Source organism: Sus scrofa, chromosome 16, assembly GCF_054392235.1.
Source record: "Sus scrofa isolate SSC_HxYL_T2T_F1_AM1 chromosome 16, Sscrofa_HxYL_maternal_Yorkshire_Landrace_v2.0, whole genome shotgun sequence".
In the NCBI taxonomy this organism is placed as follows: domain Eukaryota; kingdom Metazoa; phylum Chordata; class Mammalia; order Artiodactyla; family Suidae; genus Sus; species Sus scrofa.
The window spans coordinates 83,988,645-84,008,018 of record NC_139398.1 but is presented as its reverse complement, the minus strand read 5'-3'; the positions used below and the strand labels follow the sequence as shown (position 1 = coordinate 84,008,018).

The 19,374-nt window shown below is 48.6% G+C and overlaps 1 protein-coding gene across 6 annotated transcripts in view; it reads right to left on the bottom strand.

Annotated features, from left to right (window-relative positions):
- The window catches only part of ANXA6 (annexin A6), a 56,506-nt gene extending 54,791 nt beyond the window's left edge, over positions 1-1,715 (bottom strand). For all 6 annotated transcript variants that reach the window (XR_014831036.1, XR_014831033.1, XR_014831035.1 and 3 more), the window contains exon 1: positions 1,622-1,715. The gene's annotated coding sequence lies outside the window, so the exon portion shown is untranslated. The remainder of the gene's footprint in view (positions 1-1,621) is intronic.
- Between the last annotated feature and the right edge of the window lie 17,659 nt (positions 1,716-19,374).

Below are 19,374 nucleotides of genomic sequence, written 5' to 3'. Positions count from 1 at the left end.
TGTCCCAGCTGCAGAGGGGGACAGAGGCCTCTGCCCCACCCTACTCCCACAATCCTAAATCTTTGAACAGCTGAATCCTAGAATGCCAGCCCTGGAAGTGGCCCCCAGTTCAGCAGACTTTGCTACAGAAGGAGAACCAAGGCAAAGAAAAAGAGAGAGTTTACTCAAGGACCCCTGGCCCTTGGAGCTGTGACCCAGCCTTCCACTGATTTCCCCCTCCACCAGGCCAATGCCCCCTGCACGGGGGCAGAGCCTGCCAGCCAGAAGGGCAGGGTCCATGGGAGCTGAAGCTGGGCAGGTCGCTGACCTCCAAAGGGAAGGCCAAGCAGGTCTTCCTGGGTCAGTGGGGCCGGCCATTTAAGGTGTGCTTTGGGTAGGGGGAGGAAGGGGAAGTGAGGAAAAAAGGCGGCCTAGGGAAACCAGAGTTCTCTCACAAAGCCGGGAGCCTTTTCACCAAATTTGGAATTGATGGGTAAACCCACCAGCATTTTGAGAAAAGAAGGGGGAGGGAGGAAGCAAAAGGTGGACGGTCCTCCCCAAAGATCCCGGCCCCCTCCCCTCGCAGGGCCTGCCGAGATGGGCCCGGCCGTCCAAGCCTGCAATCAGGACGTCCCAAACCTGCAATCCTCGCTCGCAGCTGACAAATAAATCAATTCTCACAGCCATTGTCGGGGGTGGGGGTGGGGGTGGGGGTGGGGGTGGGGGTGTCAGGTTTGTCAGCTCTGGGCTTGGAGAAGGAAACTGAGGCTCAGAAAGGGAAAGCTACAGATTTAAGATGACACTGCCCCGTTGTTGCTGGAGCTGGTATTGGGATCCAGGGTATTCCACTCCCACACGAGTCTCTGCGAAGTCATCTGAAGCCCCCCAAGCTCTAGAAAGGCAGAAAAGGCGCTGATGGGGAGCAGGGCGAAGGGTGGGGCCTCTGGCCCATCACAAGGTCCCTGGAGCGCCACTAGGAGTCCCCTTTAGTGGCAAAGCGTGGCCCCGAGAGGGCGGGAGGGGTCCATCGCGGACCTGAGGTGTGGACAGCCGGTCCCTCATCCGTCGGCACACAGAGAGCCCTCTCCCAGCGCCACACACAAGCCATTTCGGGTGCAGCCCCGGGGTCTGACTCTTCCGGCCCTCAGTCTTCAGCTTCGGCCACACCCTTTCCTGCGGGCCCTTAGACCCCTCTTCCCCCCAGGTCCAGCTGCCTCCAATCCCGGGCCTCCAAAGTCTCTCCAGTCCCGCAAAGCAGGGCCAGCAGCCCGCGTGGCCTCGGCCCAGGTGCCCCCAGCCCCTTCACCACATCCTCCGCAGCGCCAGCCCTCCCCTCCTTTCCCCTCCCTCCCGCAGCCCCCGCGCCGACCGCCTCGGCTTCCCCGCCTGCTCGCTGCAGGGAAGATGCGCTACGCGGCGCTGCCCCAGACGCGCCCTGCCCGCGACCCTCTCCGGCTACCGCGCCCCTGGGCTCCGGGTCCCCGCGGCCCCCACCTCCCGCGCCCCTCCCCGGAGCCGTCGCTGGCTGGCGTGGGTCAGCATGACTGCGCGTTTACGGCTCGCCCCCGCGTCCCTGCAGCCCCCCCGGAGGAGGGAGGGGGTCCCGTGCAGCGACTCCCATCGCCAGCCTCAACCCGCTTACCGCGTGGCGGAGGCCTCCCGCAGGGGACCGACAGAGGGGCAGAAGGACGCGCGGACGCGGAGCTCGCTGGGTCAGAGCCCGTTAGCAGAGCAGCAGCCGCCGCAGCGCAGGGGCGGGCCGGGAGGACAGTCCTCAGCGCCCGGGCCGGACACGTGGCGCGCGGGGGCCAATCCGGCTCGCCCCGCCTCCGCCCTCCCCCCCACCCCCCAAGTTCCTTCGCTCCTGGAATCTTAGAATGTCACCCGCCGCGGGGTGGGGGTGGGGGTGGGGGTCGGTGCCTGGAGATCCTCCGTCTGGGTGCGGACACTAGAGGGGGAGGGATTTGGCCAAGGTCGCCTGGCCATTCGGGGCTAGGAGTCAACGCTGCTGACTCCTAGGTCTTATGGATCGCCAAAGCTTTGATGAGAAACAGAACTTTGAGGCTTAACACAATAAAGGCCAAGTGCTTACCATGCCTGCTCAGATTCTGTCCGTCAATAGCTCCACCGGGTCTGTGGCATTACTTACCCACTTCCCAGGAGAGCCCAGAGAAGTCCAGTTTTAAAACCAAGGTCACACAGCTAGTACGTTGTGGAGCCGGGATTCGAACTTAGGCTGGGTGACCAGAGAGGCCCTTGCTCTAGCTTGATTCTGGGGCGTGCCCGTAGTCCAGAGGAAAGAGAGACAGACCAGCAATTACAATCCAGGGCTGTGGGGAAACTCACAGAATAATTTTAAAAAGTGATAGGCGCTTTGGGAATTTGGAGGAAAGTGACAATGTCTTGAAGGGGGTTTGTAAAGTCTTGCTGGAGAAGGTGATGCAGCAGTTAAGGTCCTTAGCACTTCCTACCCACCCACTGCTTAGAAATTCTGCTTTGGTGAAAAGACGGCAGTCCTGGGCTGCAACTTGGGTGATGAATCTTCACGGGCAAGATGCCTAGATGCTCTACTTTTCAATTTACTCCACCAAAAGATAGGGATATACAAAGCTTCTTCCAATTGTTGTCCTCAGTCTGGCTGGAGTTCAGAGAACTCCACAAGGGAACCTGATACAGAAGTGCGTTCTTTCGACTGTATGTTCCTCCAATGTGTATTGAGTACCCTCTGTCTTCTGGGCACTGAGCTGGGAGATTGAAGTGGGCAAATGAGAAATGAGGCCCTGACCCACCTTCACGGAGCTTCCCGCTCATGGAAGACAGATGGTTAGGTCCTTGTTACAATAGGTTTAGGCAGTTGTAATCTGGAAACTATAAACTGCTTTCAGGGCCCTAGAATGGGCTCTTGTCTACACTCGGAAATGACTTGTCCGAGGAGACACCTGTACTGGACAAAGCAAGACTTTACTGGGAAGGAGCACCGAGGCAGAGAGCAGCAGGCCGAGGGAACCCAGGAGAACTGCTCTGCCACACAGCTCACAGGCTCAGGTTTCTTGGGAATGGGGTTAGTTTCCAGGTTGTCTCTGGCCAGTTGTTTTGCTTGGCCCCCACTTGGTCTGGCTCAGGGTCCTTTTGGCAGCACAAGCACCCCTCAGCCAAGATGGATTCCAGTGCCCTGCATTCCAGGGAGATGGGTGGTCTCCCTCCTAGGGGCCCCTCTCTAATCCTCCCAGTTAGTCCTCAGGGCAGCACCTTATCAGGGCCTCCTGTTGTGAAGACAGCTCACGCAAGCAGCTATCATTGAGCCCAGCCAAGGTGGGCGGTTTCTGTCAGTGGTCCCCCTGACAGTGCTAGGATGTCCATAGCAGATACACCCAGCCTAACCTAGACCTCTGGAGAGAGTGGTGTTGTGACCAAAAGATGAATGGAATCTGGTAGGAGACAAAGAAGAAATTAAAATAATTTCCCGAGTGGTTAAAATAAATAAACAGGTCCGCTGTTAGGAGAAGTGTGAGCCAACACAAGTGTGTGTGCCCAGCACACAGTGAGGCCAAACAAACTGAACTGTCGGAGTCTGGAGCAGAGAATTCATTCCAGGGCCAAGCCAGGAGAACGGGTGGTAGGTGCTCAAACCCCCTGAACATCCTGAAGGTTTGGGGGTAGAAATTTTTATAGGCAAAATTTGGGATTAGGGCCGCAAAGTGTGTGACTTTCTTCTGACTGGTGGGTGGTGAGCGAACCGGGCAGTGCTCCAGGAATCTTGCCCTCAGCCAGAAGCTGCCATCTTTCCTCCGCCAAAGATATGGTTGTATGCATGCCTTTAGGAGGAACCAGGACCTGCCTTGTTTCTTCTTTCGTGTTTCCGCATTCTTTCCCTTCCTTCATTAGCAACTGTTTGAAGCTGCCCCTTGGAACTCAGAGAAGGTCCAGGAGGCTGAATGAAGCCCAGGGGACACAGGATTTATACCCAGGAGCCGCATAGGGTCCCGCTGGGCTTCAGAAGCAACACCTTCTAAGATGGAATATGAAGAGACTAGCCCCAGTGAGGATGGAGGTGGGGTCTCCTCCAGCATCACAATAGTTACTGCTGGGGAGTTCCTGTCATGGCTCAGTGGTTAACAAACCCAACCAGGAACCACAAGGTTGTGGGTTCGATCCCTGGCCTCGCTCAGTGGGTTAAGGATCGGGGGTTTCCATGAGCTGTGGTGTAGGTCGCAGATGCGGCTTGGATTCCACGTTACTGTGGCTATGGCTGTGGTGTGGGCGGGCAGCTACAGCTCTGATTTGACCCTTAGCCTTGGAACTTCTATATGCTGCAGGTGTGGCCCTAAAAGAAAAAAAAAAAAATAGTGACTGCTCTTTACGGAGCCTTTTGTATGAGCCAGGCACTGTTGTAAGTGCTGTAGTTGCAAGGTCACATGTGACCTCACAATTCGTTAATCAATATTTCTCCAGCACCTACTCTGAATCAGGCACTGTTTCAGGAGATTTATCAGCAAAGAAAATGATGACTTCTGCCCTCATTCCAGCACAGAGGAGATAGACACGCACTAGGCAAATGCAACAGTATGTTAGTTGGTGACAAGGGCGATGGACCAAAAAGAAGAAAGAGCAGGTGGAAGATGTGCCAGGATGGCAGAGGAAGTTGCAGTGTTCTGCAGGGTGTTTGATGGAGGCCTCGAAGAGAGGGTGAGATTGAGCAAGCGTGGAGAGAAGATGAGGAAGGTAGCAGAGCCGATTAGAGATCTGTCGGCAGAGGGTTCCTGGCAAAGGAAACATCTGGAGCGCTTGCTCCAGGGCGGGAGCCAGCCTGGAGTGTGAGGGGACCAGCGAGGAGGCCAGTGGGGCTAGAGTCAAGCGAGCAAGAGGGAGAGGAAAGGGTGGGTGTGGGGGCTGGGAGGTGGGAGACACGAGGAACTGGAGCTTCAAGGTCTAAAGGCAAAAAAGAGGAGTTCCCGTCGTGGTGCAGTGGTTAACGAATCCAACTAGGAACCATGAGGTTGCGGGTTCGGTCCCTACCCTTGCTCAGTGGGTTAACGATCCGGCGTTGCCGTGAGCTGTGGTGTAGTTTGCAGACGCGGCTCGGATCCCGAGTTGCTGTGGCTTTGGCGTAGGCCGGTGGCTACAGCTCTGATTGGACCCCTAGCCTGGGAACCTCCATATGCCGCGGGAGCGGCCCAAAGAAATAGCAAAAAGACCAAAAAAAAAAAAAAAACCAATAAAGGCAAAAAAGAAAAGATCAACGTCCCAGCTCCAGAAGCATGAGTGAATTTACCCTTCATTCGCCTTCTGGTCGATCTGGGTCCTCAAAGGATGGATGAGGGCTAGACTCCTTACACAGTCTACTGAGCCAAATGCTGATGGCTTAGCTAATCAAATGCTAACCCTCATGGATACACCCAGAAAGCATGTGTTACCTAGCTCTCTGGGCAGCCTGGTTCTGGACGGAAAATCAAAATGGACCTGGTATTGTCCATTGTCCGAAATGGAGCCTGGAGGCCACCGAGGAAGTGTGACTTATGCCTGTCTTACCCTCGATGGAACCGGGCCTTTGGACCACTTATCATCCTCCAGAGCATCTGTGGTCCTGCAGAACATCTGCCAGAAATTCAGGGTGCTCAGGAGACCCTGACCCTACAACAGTTCGTGACAGCCACCCCTCCAGGACAAATATTTATGTTCTTATGTCAGAATTCAGCCTTATGGCTTTTGCGGTGATCAGCCCCTAACTCTTTCTCTTCCCTGGAACACGCTTGCCGTTTTCCCGGAATCTATGTCTCTCAAATCACAATTCTTAAGGCCAAATAAACATTTCTTATTTGCAGTTTTCTGTGTTTCTTTGGTGGACGTTACTGGGTGGGAGACAAATGGAACAGAATTTCCTGTCTCCTCCAGCACGGCCAGGAACTCCAGTAAAGCACCTGCATGAGTCCATTGTGCTCTATTGCTTTTTGGTGGTCCTGGCCCGTGGTGATAAGAACCTTCCACCCGGGTAGAAACTCTACTCTATTTGGGTGGCCTCTGTGCCAGCTTCCGTTTTCAGGACTTTGTTTCTCATTTTGGTCTGGTGAGTAATCTCTCTTGGAAAAAAGAAAAATTCAACTCTTTAAGGGTAAAGCTGTAGAGTAGCCCCTTTCTAGAACTCCTGTGTACCCTCACCCTGCAAGTATTTGTCTTGTTGGACTATGATTAGTTGGGATAATTTACAGTAAAATTGGCCAACCTGGGGCTCATCTGAAATTCCTAAATTAGTTTATCTGCACAGCTAATTAGAAAAAGGATGTGGCGGTCCCAACTTGGCGCAGCGGAAACCAATCCGACTAGGAACCATGAGGATGCTAGTTGGATCCCTGGCCTCTCTCGGTGGGTTAAGGATCTGGCGTTGCCATGAGTTGTGTTGTAGGTCGCACACGTGGCTCGGATCCCGCATTGCTGTGGCTGTGGTGTAGGCTGGCAGCAACAGCTCTGATTAGACCCCTAGCCTGGGAAACTCCATATGCCGCAAGTGCGGCCCTAAAAAAACAAAAGCCAAAAAAGCAAAAAAGAAAAAAGGCTGTAAGACAACAAATAGGGGAAGCATATTTCACTGGGCATTGGGAGCCTCTAGACATCATAATGAACCCACTATTGCTTCCCTTCGAGAAAGTCACAATTATCTCAGATTTCCAATTTGGAAATTTCTTCTGAGGCTCCTGAGAGCTTCCTCTCGGGCTCCCTCTGCTCCTTCCTGTTCCCCTGGATGTCCTCCGCAGCACCTTCCTCCCTGCTATCCATCTCTCTGAACTTGCTTTTTATAATGCTGAGATTTTTCCCCTACAGAAAGAAAGCTAGCATATTGCCCCTTCTGTAATGACAGCCCCTTTTAAAACCAGGTATAGGAGTTCCCACTGTGGTGCAGTTTGTCTCTGTGGAGGCTCTGGTTAGATCCCCAGCCCAGGGCAGTGGGTTCAGGACCCAGCGTTGCTACAGCAGTGGTGCGGGTCACACCTCCGGCTGGGGGACTTCCATATGCCACGGGTGTGGCCAAAAAAAGAAAACACACACCAACCAACCAACCAACCAACCAGGTATAATGCAGGGTGGGTCAACCTACAGTGTCATGTAAGTTACATCTTACCAACCTTTGCAAAACTGTGAATGCAGCTCTAGAAGCGGTTCAAATTCCACCCATCCGTTTTCACGGATCCCCAAACCACCCCTATTTATCTCCAAAGGCTTGTAACCTCTCAGGGAAGTCTTACTCAGGCCATCTCCAATTTCCAGGATGGGGTGGGGAGAAAAAGAGGCCAAGAGGCCTTTTAAACGCAAACTGCTAAAAAGACTCTCTTGCCCAAACAGCCTCCTTAAAATTGCTTGTCAAGGGCAAATACAGATCTGAAAAGTCTTCTCCACAAATCAAGACAGACCAGTCACCTGAGTGAGTTGACTTAACTGATTTCGACTGTTATTTATGAATGAATGAATTTTTTGTTTTCTGGTTTTGTGTTGACGTATAGTTGATTTTGTAAGAGTCAAATAAGTTCATGTTATCTCTGCTACAAAATGGGTCGGCAAGAAAAATAACTTCGTATGATAAAAATTTCATAATTAATTGCACATGTAAATATAAGAGTTTTTAAGTGAACTTGAACTCTTCAAGAATAATGATGTTTCATGATAGACCCTCTTAAAAGCAGTTTCCTTCTATCTTTTTGGTAGCTTGAAACAGTAGAATTTTGCTAAATTAGATCAAATGATGAAAATGTATTGAATATCTAGATCAATCCCAAATAAGCTAAGGTACTGAGACATTAATTACTCAACGTATGTGTCCTTCAACATAGAAACTAAAGACTGTTGGAACTTTTAGTAAATACCTTTGGTGCCACATTGAGAAAATTTTCTGAGAAAGCCTGTTTGTAGAAATTATAAAAAATACTTCTGTTTGCCAGTCTATTGAATACTAATGTAAAAGTTCTTAACTGCTGACTTCTTAGTTTTCCCTAGAAATTAAGGTTTTGAAAGGTTAGGAATTTTAATTAATATAGGAGTTCCATTGTGGCACAGCGGAAACAAATCCAACTAGGAACCATGAGGGTGCAGGTTCGATCCCTGGCCTCGCTCAGTGGGTTAAGGATCTGGCGTTGCCATGAGCTGTGGTGTAGGTCACAGATGCAGCTTGGATCCTGCATGGTTGTGGCTGTGGTGTAGGCCAGCAGCTGTAGCTCTGATTGGACCCCTAGCCTGGGAACCTCCACATGCCTCTAATGCAGCCCTAAAAAGGGGAGGAGAAGAATTTTAATTAATATATATACAAAATTAAAACTACTAAAGAAGTTCCCTTGTGGTGAGGATTAAGGATCTGGCATTGTCACTGTAGTGGCCCATGTCACCTCTGTGGCACGAGTTCGATCCCTGGCCCAGGAACTTCCACATGCCATGGACGTGGCCAAAAAAACCTACTAAAATTAGTAAGGAATTAGTGTTTCCATATGCAAGAAATTTTTAAAAGTTTAAAAAATTATTTTCACTTTTAAAGTTTTATTGATGCACAGTTGATTTGCATTGCTGTGAAAATGTCTGCTGTACAACAAAGTGATGCAGTCATACATACGCACACATTCCTTCTTTTTCAGTTCTTTTGCCATGTGGACTGTCAGAGAACACTGGGTAGAGTTCCCTGTGCCCTATGGCAGGTCCGCATCTGTGAGGTGTCGGGAATGGATATGCATCTTGTCAAGGGAAAAGGAGATTTTGTCCCAAAGCTGGTTATTTCTAAATGGGAAATAAAACCAGGGACAAATACAATGGATGTAGAAAGTTATAAAAATTTTGTGAAAAAGAAATCTTTAGGAAGAATTTTTGTCTGATCGGGACTGGCTAAAATCGGAATAAATTTAATTAAGGGAATGAGCTTAAATATCAAAAGTAGGCTGGTGCAAAATTAAAATTTGGTTTTTCTCTCCAGGTTGGTTTTTTGTTTTTTGGTTTTTTTGGTATTTTTAGTGCCACACCCAGAGCATATGGAAGTTCCCAGGCTAGGGGTTGAATCGGAGCTGCAGCTGCTGGCCTACACCACAGCCACAGCAACTGGAGATCCAAGCAGAGTCTGCGACCTACACCACAGCTCACGGCAACGCCGGATCCTTGACCCACTGAGTGAGGCCAGGGATGGAACCTGCCTCCTCATGGATCCTGGTCGGGTTCGTTATGGCTGAGCCACGACGGGAACTTCCGGTTTTTCTCTGTTTGAAGGACAGTTTTTTTCCTATTGGTCTGCTCTTGATGATAAAAGGTTATAACAGGTTGACTTTATGTTTTGCCATAGCACTTTTTTTCTGTATTTATCAGGTTTTTAATTACTTAAGTAGACCTAGACCTTTCCATATTAAAGAACTAAATTTTGCTCAGAAATATAACCTTCTGTATTTGCCTGTGAAGGCTTAAATGGATAATAACTAAGTACATTTTCACAGTGACCTATGATCCTACTTGTCCAAGTGTTTTGAAAACTTTCGATGGTTTTGGTAAACTTCCCCAAATCGAATTCTAAGTGAAGTCTTCTTTGACTTAGAACTAACTGTGAGATTTGAAATATTTCTCAGGGCCTCTGAAATGTATCAAAGATTTGTTCTCTCTGCTTGTAAGAAGGAAGATGTTAAACTAATTAGGCTTATTTGATACGTTACATTATGTGGGAAGCACTGTTTCCTGCGCTATGAAGAGCAGAGTCTGTGGGTGGCTGGGGGCAAGGACTTGTTTGGAATGAGCTGAGGATAACAAGCATCAGCTGCTTATTCCAGGAGCTTTGCTACAAAGTTCTGCAAAGAGATGAGCCTGTCTGGCAGGGAGGTGGGGGTTGAGAGGAAGGTTTTGGGGTTTTTTTTTGGTTTTTTTTTTTGCCATTTCTTAAGCCATTCCCGTGGCACATGGTGGTTCCCAGGCTAGGGGTCCAATCAGAGCTGTAGCCGCCGGCCTATGCCAGAGCTACAGCAATGAGGGATCCGAGCCATGATGTGACCTACATCACAGCTCATGGCAACGCTGGATCCTTAACCCACTGAGCGAGGCCAGGGATCGAACCCGCAACCTCATGGTTCCTAGTCAGATTCGTTAACCACTGAGCCACGATGGGAACTCCGGGTTTTGTGGTTTTTTTTTTAAGATTGGCAACATCACAGCATATTTGTGTGCTGATGGAAATGATCCCCTAGAGATGGGGAAACAGAGGATGGAGAAAGACTAGCTCTAGGGTACAAGTGTAGGGGTTGGTGCAGTAGCCTTAATTTGCAGTAACTGTTAACTGAAGTGCAGAGAAATCATGGCCTTTGTCCAAAGTCAGCCTGAGGAATTAAGGGCAGGAGTGAAAGCTGGGTCCCCTTGACTGCTGGGCCGTTAGGACCTTATTCCCAAAGCTGCAGAAAAAGTCGAACATACCGCCCATTCAAAAAAAGCGGGTCATCTTATTCCTGGGAATTAGTCCTAAGAAAATAGTTGGAAATACAGTGAAAGCTTTTTTTAGGTCCCACAATGTATTTTTTAACTGCAAAGAAGACATGGCTGCAGAATAGAAAGTAAGCACCTTTCGTAGACTCACTGGCTGGTGGAAACAAAGCCTAGAAGGAGACAAACAGAGGAGGGAAGCGGGCTAAGATGACCTCATCTTTTTGGCACTGTCCCAAGCCCCTCCATAGAGTGGCCCTTCCAAAAGTGTTTATAAGAAAGAGTGGTGCTGTATTGTGGGCTAGAACAAAGGACTGTATCTCCAGAGTTTCTCTGGAGCTGGGCTGTAGCTTCTCTGAGTTCAACACCTCCAGGATGCCCTGTGGGGAAGCTGGAAACAGTCAGATACTGCCACCTACTGGCAGATCACAGTTCTGCAGGCTTCCATCTGGAGATGGTGCCCGGGGCTGGGTGTTCCCACTGGAGGAAGGAGCCCCAGGCTGCACTGTTTATGTGACCAGCTGGAAGACCCCCTTTCCTCCATTACAAGCCCCCATAAGGTCTGTTTCAGTGCCTGGCATGTCTCCGTAGGACTTGAGGATTGCTTCTGTCTGTGGAAGAATACATTAAGGAGTTTCACTTGGCATGAAGCAGATTGCTTTCTGCTATGGGGTCTTAGCAACATGAGGACACTTAGTTTTGGGCGGGCAGGTCCCTTAGAGGATGAAGAGGTTGAGAAGCAGCGTACAAATCAATTTTCTCCTGATTTTAATTGTCTCTCTTATTGTAAAAATCATGGGTGTTCATTATAGATAATCAAAAGATAAAAAAAAATTTAAAGCCGTAATTTTACATTCCAAAGATAGCCTACATTAACACATCACTCTTTATTAAAACAGCAACAACGATAATAATAGCTACATTTAAAGGAGCACTTATGTGCCATACACATAACTTTTCTTTGCAAAAAAAATTGTAACATGGAGATCCTGTTGTGGCTCAGCAGGTTAAGAACCCAAGTGTAGTGTCCATGACGCTGTGGGTTGCAGTGGATTAAGGGTCCAGTGTTGCAGAAAAAACTGCGGTGTAGTTTGCAGACAAGGCTGAGATCTGGCTTTGCTGTGGCTGTGGTGTAGGCCGGCAGCTGCAGCTCCAATTCTGCCCTTAGCCCAGGAACTTCCATATGCTGTGGGTGGAGCCATAAAAAGAAAAAAAAACATTGTGACATATTGCAAATATTATTTTATCTCTTATAAACATTGATTTATTTTGAACATCGTTTCATGTGATTAAATCTTCTTATTCAAAACATTTAAAGTAGCTGTATCAAATTCCACTATGTGGTAATAGTACAATTTACTTATCTAATTGCCTGTGGATTTTATATGCTCCTCTCCACGGCCTCTCCTGGAATCCTGTTCTTTCCCATCATAATCTGGGTTCCGGTTGGTATTTATATATTCATTTGTGATTTTTGGTTAATGCCTGTCTTCATATCTCCATTGCTTGGAAAATCGATTCTCTATTTTTCGTTTTAAATTTTTTTTTTTTTTCTTTTTGGCCGCCCCAGGGCACATGGAGTTCCCAGGCCAGGGATCAGATCTGAGCTATCGTTTTGACCTGGGACAATTTAGGTTGATTCTGCATAGTTTTGAGATTATTTTCTAAAACTTGAATTCCAGATAAAGGAGTAATGAATATTTTTGAGGCTTCTGATACCGGCTGCCAATTGCCCCTCCATTTAGAGGAAATCAGTGCACACTGTCACTTGGAAAGTACGAGAGACACCACTGAGCCTTAGAATCATTACATATACTTCATACATCAAGAAGCGTGTTTGCACTCACTATCTGGTCACAACTGAGGTGGACAGAGCAGACCCTATAATCCTACCTAAAAGACGTGGAACCTGGGACCCGAAGAAGTTCTATGACTTAGTCTGCGTAACACAGCTCTTTAGTGCCTGAACTCAGACTTGAACTCAGGTCTTCTCAGGCTGCTTCTTGAGTTTCATCAGCAAACTTACTTCTTTTAGGTTTGACAGCACATTTAGGTCTTCAGAAGGTTTCTTTGACTCAAGAGTGTAATATGGACCTTTTGGGAAGTCATCACCCCACAGCAAAGCTGAGCTAAGAGGTGACCTTGACCCCTAAGGAGAGAGTTATAGGAAGTCTGGGGTCACAGTAAAAAGGGCAGACCTGAAAGCCACTGAAATTAGAGCAGCTGGGTAGTGCAGTGGTTTAGAGCATGGTCTTTAAATTACCTTTTTTTTTTTTTTTTTTGGTCTTTTTGTCTTTTTTTAGGGCCACACTGGCAGCATATGGAGGTTCCCAAGGTCTAATTGGAGCTGTAGTCACCTGCCTACGCCAGAGACACAGCAGTGCAGGATCTGAGCTGCATCTGTGACCTACACAACGCTGGATCCTTAACCCACTGAGCGAGGCCAGGGATCGAGCCCACAACCTCATGGTTCCTAGTCAGATTCGTTAACCACTGAGCCACGACGGGCACTCCAGGTCTTTACATTAAAAAACAAATAAACGCAAATGCCCTAGGGGTCTGATTCCACCACATTTTGGTGGAGTAACTATGAACCATTTATTTATTTTTCTGAGATTCTGTCTTCTTAGTTATAATACATGGGTGTTATAAAATTATCTACCTCTCAAGTTTGCTGTTGAGAGGAATGATATAAGTTGATTAGCAGCAATTAGCACTTAGTCATGAGACAATAAATGTAAGCATTGTTATTGTGACTTTTATCGAAAGGATAGAGTCCTGGTCTGTTAATAATGAGAGCTAGTCTGGCTGGGTTACATGACCTTGCCCTGTAGCTTTTGTTTTGTGTCTTTTCATACACTAGTAGAGAGAAGGGGATGGGGGAAGAAATCTCTTAAGATTCCCTTCGTTGTCTGTGAAGACTCAGTCGCTCACATTCTAAGATTCCATTTGCTCTTGAAGAATCTGTGTTTTGTTTCAAAATTCCGTGAGATCAAGATTCTGTAAATGCGATCTCCTTTCCCGGATTCCAAGACCCCTTGACTCACTCAAAAGTCTACGGAAAGATTCCATTTGCATGAAATGGGAGCTCTTCTAAGCCTGGCAGAAGCCTGCCGGACTAGCTCTTACTATTCTTGTGGGTTTCTCCTTAAATAGCACTTCTTCAGAAATTCCTTCCTCCGGCGGATTTTCTACGCCTCTCTCCATGGCCTCTCCTGGAATCCTGTTCTTTCCCATCATAACCTGGTTCCATTTGGTGTTTATGTATTCATTTGAGATTTTGGGTAATGCCTGTCTTCACATCTCCATTGCTCGGAAAGTAGAGTCTCTATTTTTTATTTTAATTTTTTTTTTTCTTTTCTGACCACCCCGAGGCATAGGGAGTTTCCAGGCCAGGGATCAGATCTGAGCTGTCGTTTAGACCTAAGCCGCAGCTGTGGCCATGCCGGATCCTTAACCTACTGTGCCGGGCCAGGGATCGAACCTGCGTCCCAGTGCTTCCAAGACGAGGCTGATCCTGTTGTGCCACAGAGGGAACTCTGTAAAATAGAGTCTCAATAAGTGTTTGATGAAGGAAAAAGAAATGAGTGATTTCTACAATGTAAAGATTTCGTGAGTGTTTTAGTCCCAAGGTCAACCATCCCAGACACACCCCACGCTCCCTGCCCCCGCCCTAGGTCTGACAGCCAGGAAGGACGTGACCTTTCCAATTGCTGGATATTACCTGGACCATTTGTATCTCGTCCCCCACTGTCCCCCCCCACTTCCATTATTTGCTGCTTTGGGAGCCCTTGGATTTGAGAGAAGGCTGGGCTATGTCTCTGCCATTGAAACCAGCCGGGAGCAGTTCATTCATTCATTCAGCAAATGTTTGTCTCATGCAGGCAAAGTGCTTGGAACAAAGCAGTAGCAAAGTAGACCTGGTCCCAATTTCCACAGAGCTCCAACCTTAGGGGGCCAGAGGTGGACATTCACGGCACAATCACACAAAATATCGTACAAGGACAAGCCAAGGTTAGTGCTGTGGGACAGAGAGGAACAGGATTCTCTGAGAGTGTGTAACAAACCAACGTCTAGACTGGAGACCTTGGCTGGGTCCCCTACACCCATTATCTGGGACCCATGCCTGCTGTCTCTCCCGCAGGGTATGGTCAGTGAGAATGTGGGTCCAAAGAGATGACCCACCCAGCTCCCAGCCCCTCTGCTGAGAGTACTGTGCCCGTGAGGCTGGGAGCTAAACCATCATCTCCCAGAGTCCCGCCCCTTCTTGCAGGACTTGGTCACTGAAAAGAGAATGCTAAGGCCCTGCAAGGTCAGAGAGCTAGGCACCATCCTCCTCCTGAAACAGATGGGGAAACTGAGGCCCCAAGGGAAGAGGCTGCTCATGCTCACAGAGCGAGCAGCAAAGTGAGAACCGGACCCCACCTCCCAGGGCTCCCTGTTCTCTGCTGCCTCCCACCCCTTCTTGCCACCTCTCTCCTTCCATGAATGACTGTGTTTTTTTTTGTTTTTTGTTTTTTGTTTTTTGTCTTTTTGCTATTTCTTGGGCTGCTCCCGTGGCATATGGAGGTTCCCAGGCTAGGGGTCTAATCAGAGCTGTAGCCACCAGCCTATGCCGGAGCCACAGCAACGCTGGATCCGAGCCGCGTCTGCAACCTATACCACAGCTCATGGCAACACCGGATCGTTAACCCACTGAGCAAGGGCAGGGACCGAACCCGCAACCTCATGGTTCCTAGTTGGATTTGTTAACCATTGCGCCACGATGGGAACTCCCATGAATGACTGTTGAGTTAGAAGGGGTGAGGGGGTCCTGTGTCAGCCAGGAGCTAGAAGGGTTTCTACGGGCTGACCAGCAACAGCTAGGATGTTGATAAAACTCTGCGGGAGAGCAAGAGTCCCAGGCTCCATTCAGAAGGATTTGCCCTGCAGTGTTTGCTTAGGTCACAAACATACATGAGTGAAAACACAGCCATGACTTAACCTGAGTTGAATACAATTCTCTGAATATAACAAACATTTTCTCCTAGTGCTGTAACTGTGTGAGCCTTGAAATGCTAGTTCTTGCTAATTATAGCATGGTTTCCAGTAGGAAAAAAAAAAAAAAGAAAAGCAAAAGAAACAACCTCTACTGAAACAGCCTAATTAATGACCCTTGGTAAAGGAATGGAAGAACAGTGGGGTAGAGCCAAGCCATCAGACACTGTGTAGCACTTGAAAAATATAAAGGCAGGTCTATACAGGGGCCACCACCCATTGCCAAGTTTAAAAAAATGGAAAGCAAGTTTAAGAAAATGTATACAGTGTAAAACCACGTACAGAAAAAAAAAAAAAACCCTCATGAAATAATCCTGTATTTTTCCATGGATACACATCTGCTTCTATAAATGCAGAAACAAAATCTGGGAAAACACACACCAGGGCAGTAAATGACTTCAGAGGCAGGGGGAGGGGGCCATGGAGGGGGAGGGGAGAGGCTGGTCAAAGGAACCTTGTCTGACTTTTTTTTTTTTTTTTTTTGGGAGAATGAATTTTACTTATGTATTATTTACTGAAGTAAAACTATATTTTAGAAATAGTATCCTTTAGGGCAAGGGTCAACAAGTTTTCCTGCCAGTGGCGGTTCATGGCTTTAGCCCCTGTGGGTCATGTCTGCTGTTGTGATACAAACGCAGCCCTGGACAGTACATATAAGAATAAGTGTTGCCGGGAGTTCCTGTTGTGGTGCAGCAGAAATGAACCCAACCAGGAACCATGAGGTTGAGGGTTCTATCCCTGGCCTTGCTCGTTGGGTTAAGGATCCGGTGTTGCAGTGAGCTGTGGTGTAGGTCGAAGACACGGCTTGGATCCTGCGTGGCTGTGGCTATGGCGTAGGCTGGCAGCTGTAGCTTTGATTCCCCCCGCAGCCTGGGAACCTCCACATGCTATGAGTGCAGCCCTAAAAAGCAAAAAATAAATAAATGAAAAAAAAATAAAAAAGAATAAATGTGGCCATTTTCTAGTACAACTTTATTTATGGACACTGAAATGTGAATTTCAAGTAATTTTCATGCATCACCAAATACTTTCTTTTATTTTATTTTTATTTTTTTTGCTCTTTTCTAGGGCTGCATCTGCAGCATATGGAGGTCCCCAGGCTAGGGGTCTAATTGGAGCTGTTGCTGCCGGCCTACACCACAGCCACAGCAACTCGGGATTGGAGCCGCGTCTGCGACCTACACCACAGCTCATGGCAACGCCAGATCCTTAACCCACTGAGCGAGGCCAGGGATCAAACCTGCGTCCTCATGGATGCTAGTCAGACTCGTTTCCGCTGAGCTACAAGGGGACCCCCTTAAAATGCTAAAACCATTCTTAGCTCACAGGCTAGAAGCCAACAGTGGGCAGGCCTGGCCCCATGGACATGGCCAAACCCTGCTTTAAGCCCTGCCTTCCCTCCTAGCCACACTCATGTCTCAGCCTCAAATACTCCTGTCCTTCGGGCCCCCTCCTGTGACCTGCAGTGGCCCCTCCGGATGCCTCCCAGCTCCACCTGTCTGCCCTTGGGGACGTCCTCTCCTTGCCAGTGGACTGTTTTTTTATGTTTTTATTTTTGTTTTCCAAGTAGGGCTCTGAATGGCTTCAGTCACCTTGGCAGGGGGAATTCAGAGAAAGGAATTTTGTTTGGAGACCTGGAGAAGCCAGAACTTTGATTTGCCTTTGAAATTAGGCCCCCCTCCCCTGCCATTCCCTGGGGTCCCTCTCCACTTCCCTGGTCACACCCTGCTGGCCCCAGCCATCTCTCCCCTGCAGCCCTGCTGCCACTTGGGCGTCTCAGCTCCAGGTGGCTCCACCATGGACCCCAGAGCCCTGTGCTTTCTGTCCTGGTGTCTGCTCCCCTGTGCCCTGTCAGGCAGGGGCATCTTCTTCCATCCTGGCAGATCTTTTTTCCTCCCCTGGACTTCCTACACCCCTCCCAGCCTTGCCCGTGCCTTTGCCAGGAATGCCCTCTCGACAGCAGGGGGAGGGGAGTAGAAGCCCTCAGCTCAGCTCCTCCACTCACCGTCTGTGTCCCCCTGGCTGGGCCCCGTCAATTCTGTGGACTCAGCTTCCTCAACTTACAGTGACAATGATAGACTGTGTGTATTATCTTCCAAGTCCTTTTCAGACCCCAAAGCTCTCTCTGATCTGAGAGTCAGAGACTGTCATTTTCAGACTGCTAATCTGGGATTCACAGGTGGTACAGGGTGTGAAACTCTGAATTCTAACAGACTAAATCCTGGCTCCTCCACTCCGTGGCAAGACTTATTAAAACTAAGTCTCTGGGAGTTCCTGTTGTGGCTCAGCAATAACAAACCCGACTAGTACCCATGAGGATGCAGGTTTGATCCCTGGCCTCACGCAGTAGGTTAAGGATCTGGCATTGCCTTGAACTGTGGTGTAGGTCACAGATGTGGCTCGGTTCTCCAAGTTGCTATGGCTGTGGTATAGGCGGGCAGGTGCAGCTCTGCTTCGACCCCTGGCCTGGGAACTTCCATATGCTGCAGGTGCGGCCCCACAAAGCAAAAAATAAAAGATAAAAAAAGAAGTCTCTGGAGCTTCCCCGGTGGTGCAGTGCATTAAGAATCTGACTGTAGCAGCCGGGGTCGTTGTGGTGGCTTGCATTGATCCCTGTCCAGGGCAACATCCATATGCCACAAACAAACAAAACAAAGCTAAGTCTCCAAGACTCAGTTTATTTAGGAGTCGAGTGGGAATAACAGTAAACCTAAACTTGTAGGGTGGTTTCAACAAATAGATGATGTAATATCTATAAACACTGGGCCTGGAGCCTAGCACACACTCAATAATAAAAAATGGTAACAGTATTATTTTTATGTAAAAGAAGCTGATTATACCTGATCATAGGAAGATTATAGAATTCCAAAAGTCTGAGTATTTTCTTTGACTCTAAGAATCTATGAGTGTGCTTACAAAGATCAACAGTTGCAGGCCCCCACCAGAGGCCCAGCCTGAAGGATTTCTTGCCCAGAACTAGATCGTACATAAATCCCCAGGGAAGGCTGAGGCCCCTGTGGAGACTGTTTCTTTACTTCTCTGCTTCCAACCACCTCAGGAAGAGGTTGGGGCTGTACTAATCTCTGCAAGAGAAGAGCTGTGCTTGAAATAGGATTTAGAGAGCTGGTGTCATCCCAGAGTCCCCTTCCAAATCTGTCTGGCCACCGGCAATACATCCTCCCATGTGGTGCTATTAGATGCCCTTTAGGGAGCTTCAGATGGAGGGGGAAGGGCAGGTGCCTTGCTCGCAAGAAAGGAGCAGTTTTTCAAAGCTGATTGTCGAGACTGGAGGGTTTCTCTGAAGGAGAAGAAGTTGGAGGATGGGGGATAGTGGGAGTGATGGGAACACACATTTGGAACATGCGCACTGAGAAGGAGTCTTGAGAGCTCATCTAGTCCAGGGATTTAAAAACTATGCTCTGGAGTGCCCGTCGTGGCGCAGCGGAAACGAATCCGACTAGGAACCATGAGGTTGAAGGTTCGATCCCTGGTCTCGCTCAGTGGATTAAGGATCTGGCGTTGTGGTGAGCTGTGGTGTAGATTGCAGATGTGGCTCGGATCTGGCATGGCTGTGGCTGTGGTGTAGATCACAGACGGGTCTTGGATCTTGCGTGGCTGTGGCTCTGATTAGACCCCTAGTCTGGGAACCTCCATATGCCGCAGGTGTGGCCCTAAAAAGACAAAAAAAAAAAAAAAAAAAAAAGAAAGAAAAAGAAGAAATACATTCTGGCTTCTTAAAGATGTCTACATCTTAATCCCCAGAACCTTATATGGCAAAGAGGCGTTAAGGCATCACATGTAGTTATGGTTGCCAATCAACCTTAAGACAGGGGGAGTGTGCGGGATTATTATCCAGATGGGCCCAATCACAGGGGTCCTTCAAAGTGGGAGAAATGAAATGAAACCCTGGGTTAAATCCAGTTCACCTGACCTCACTAA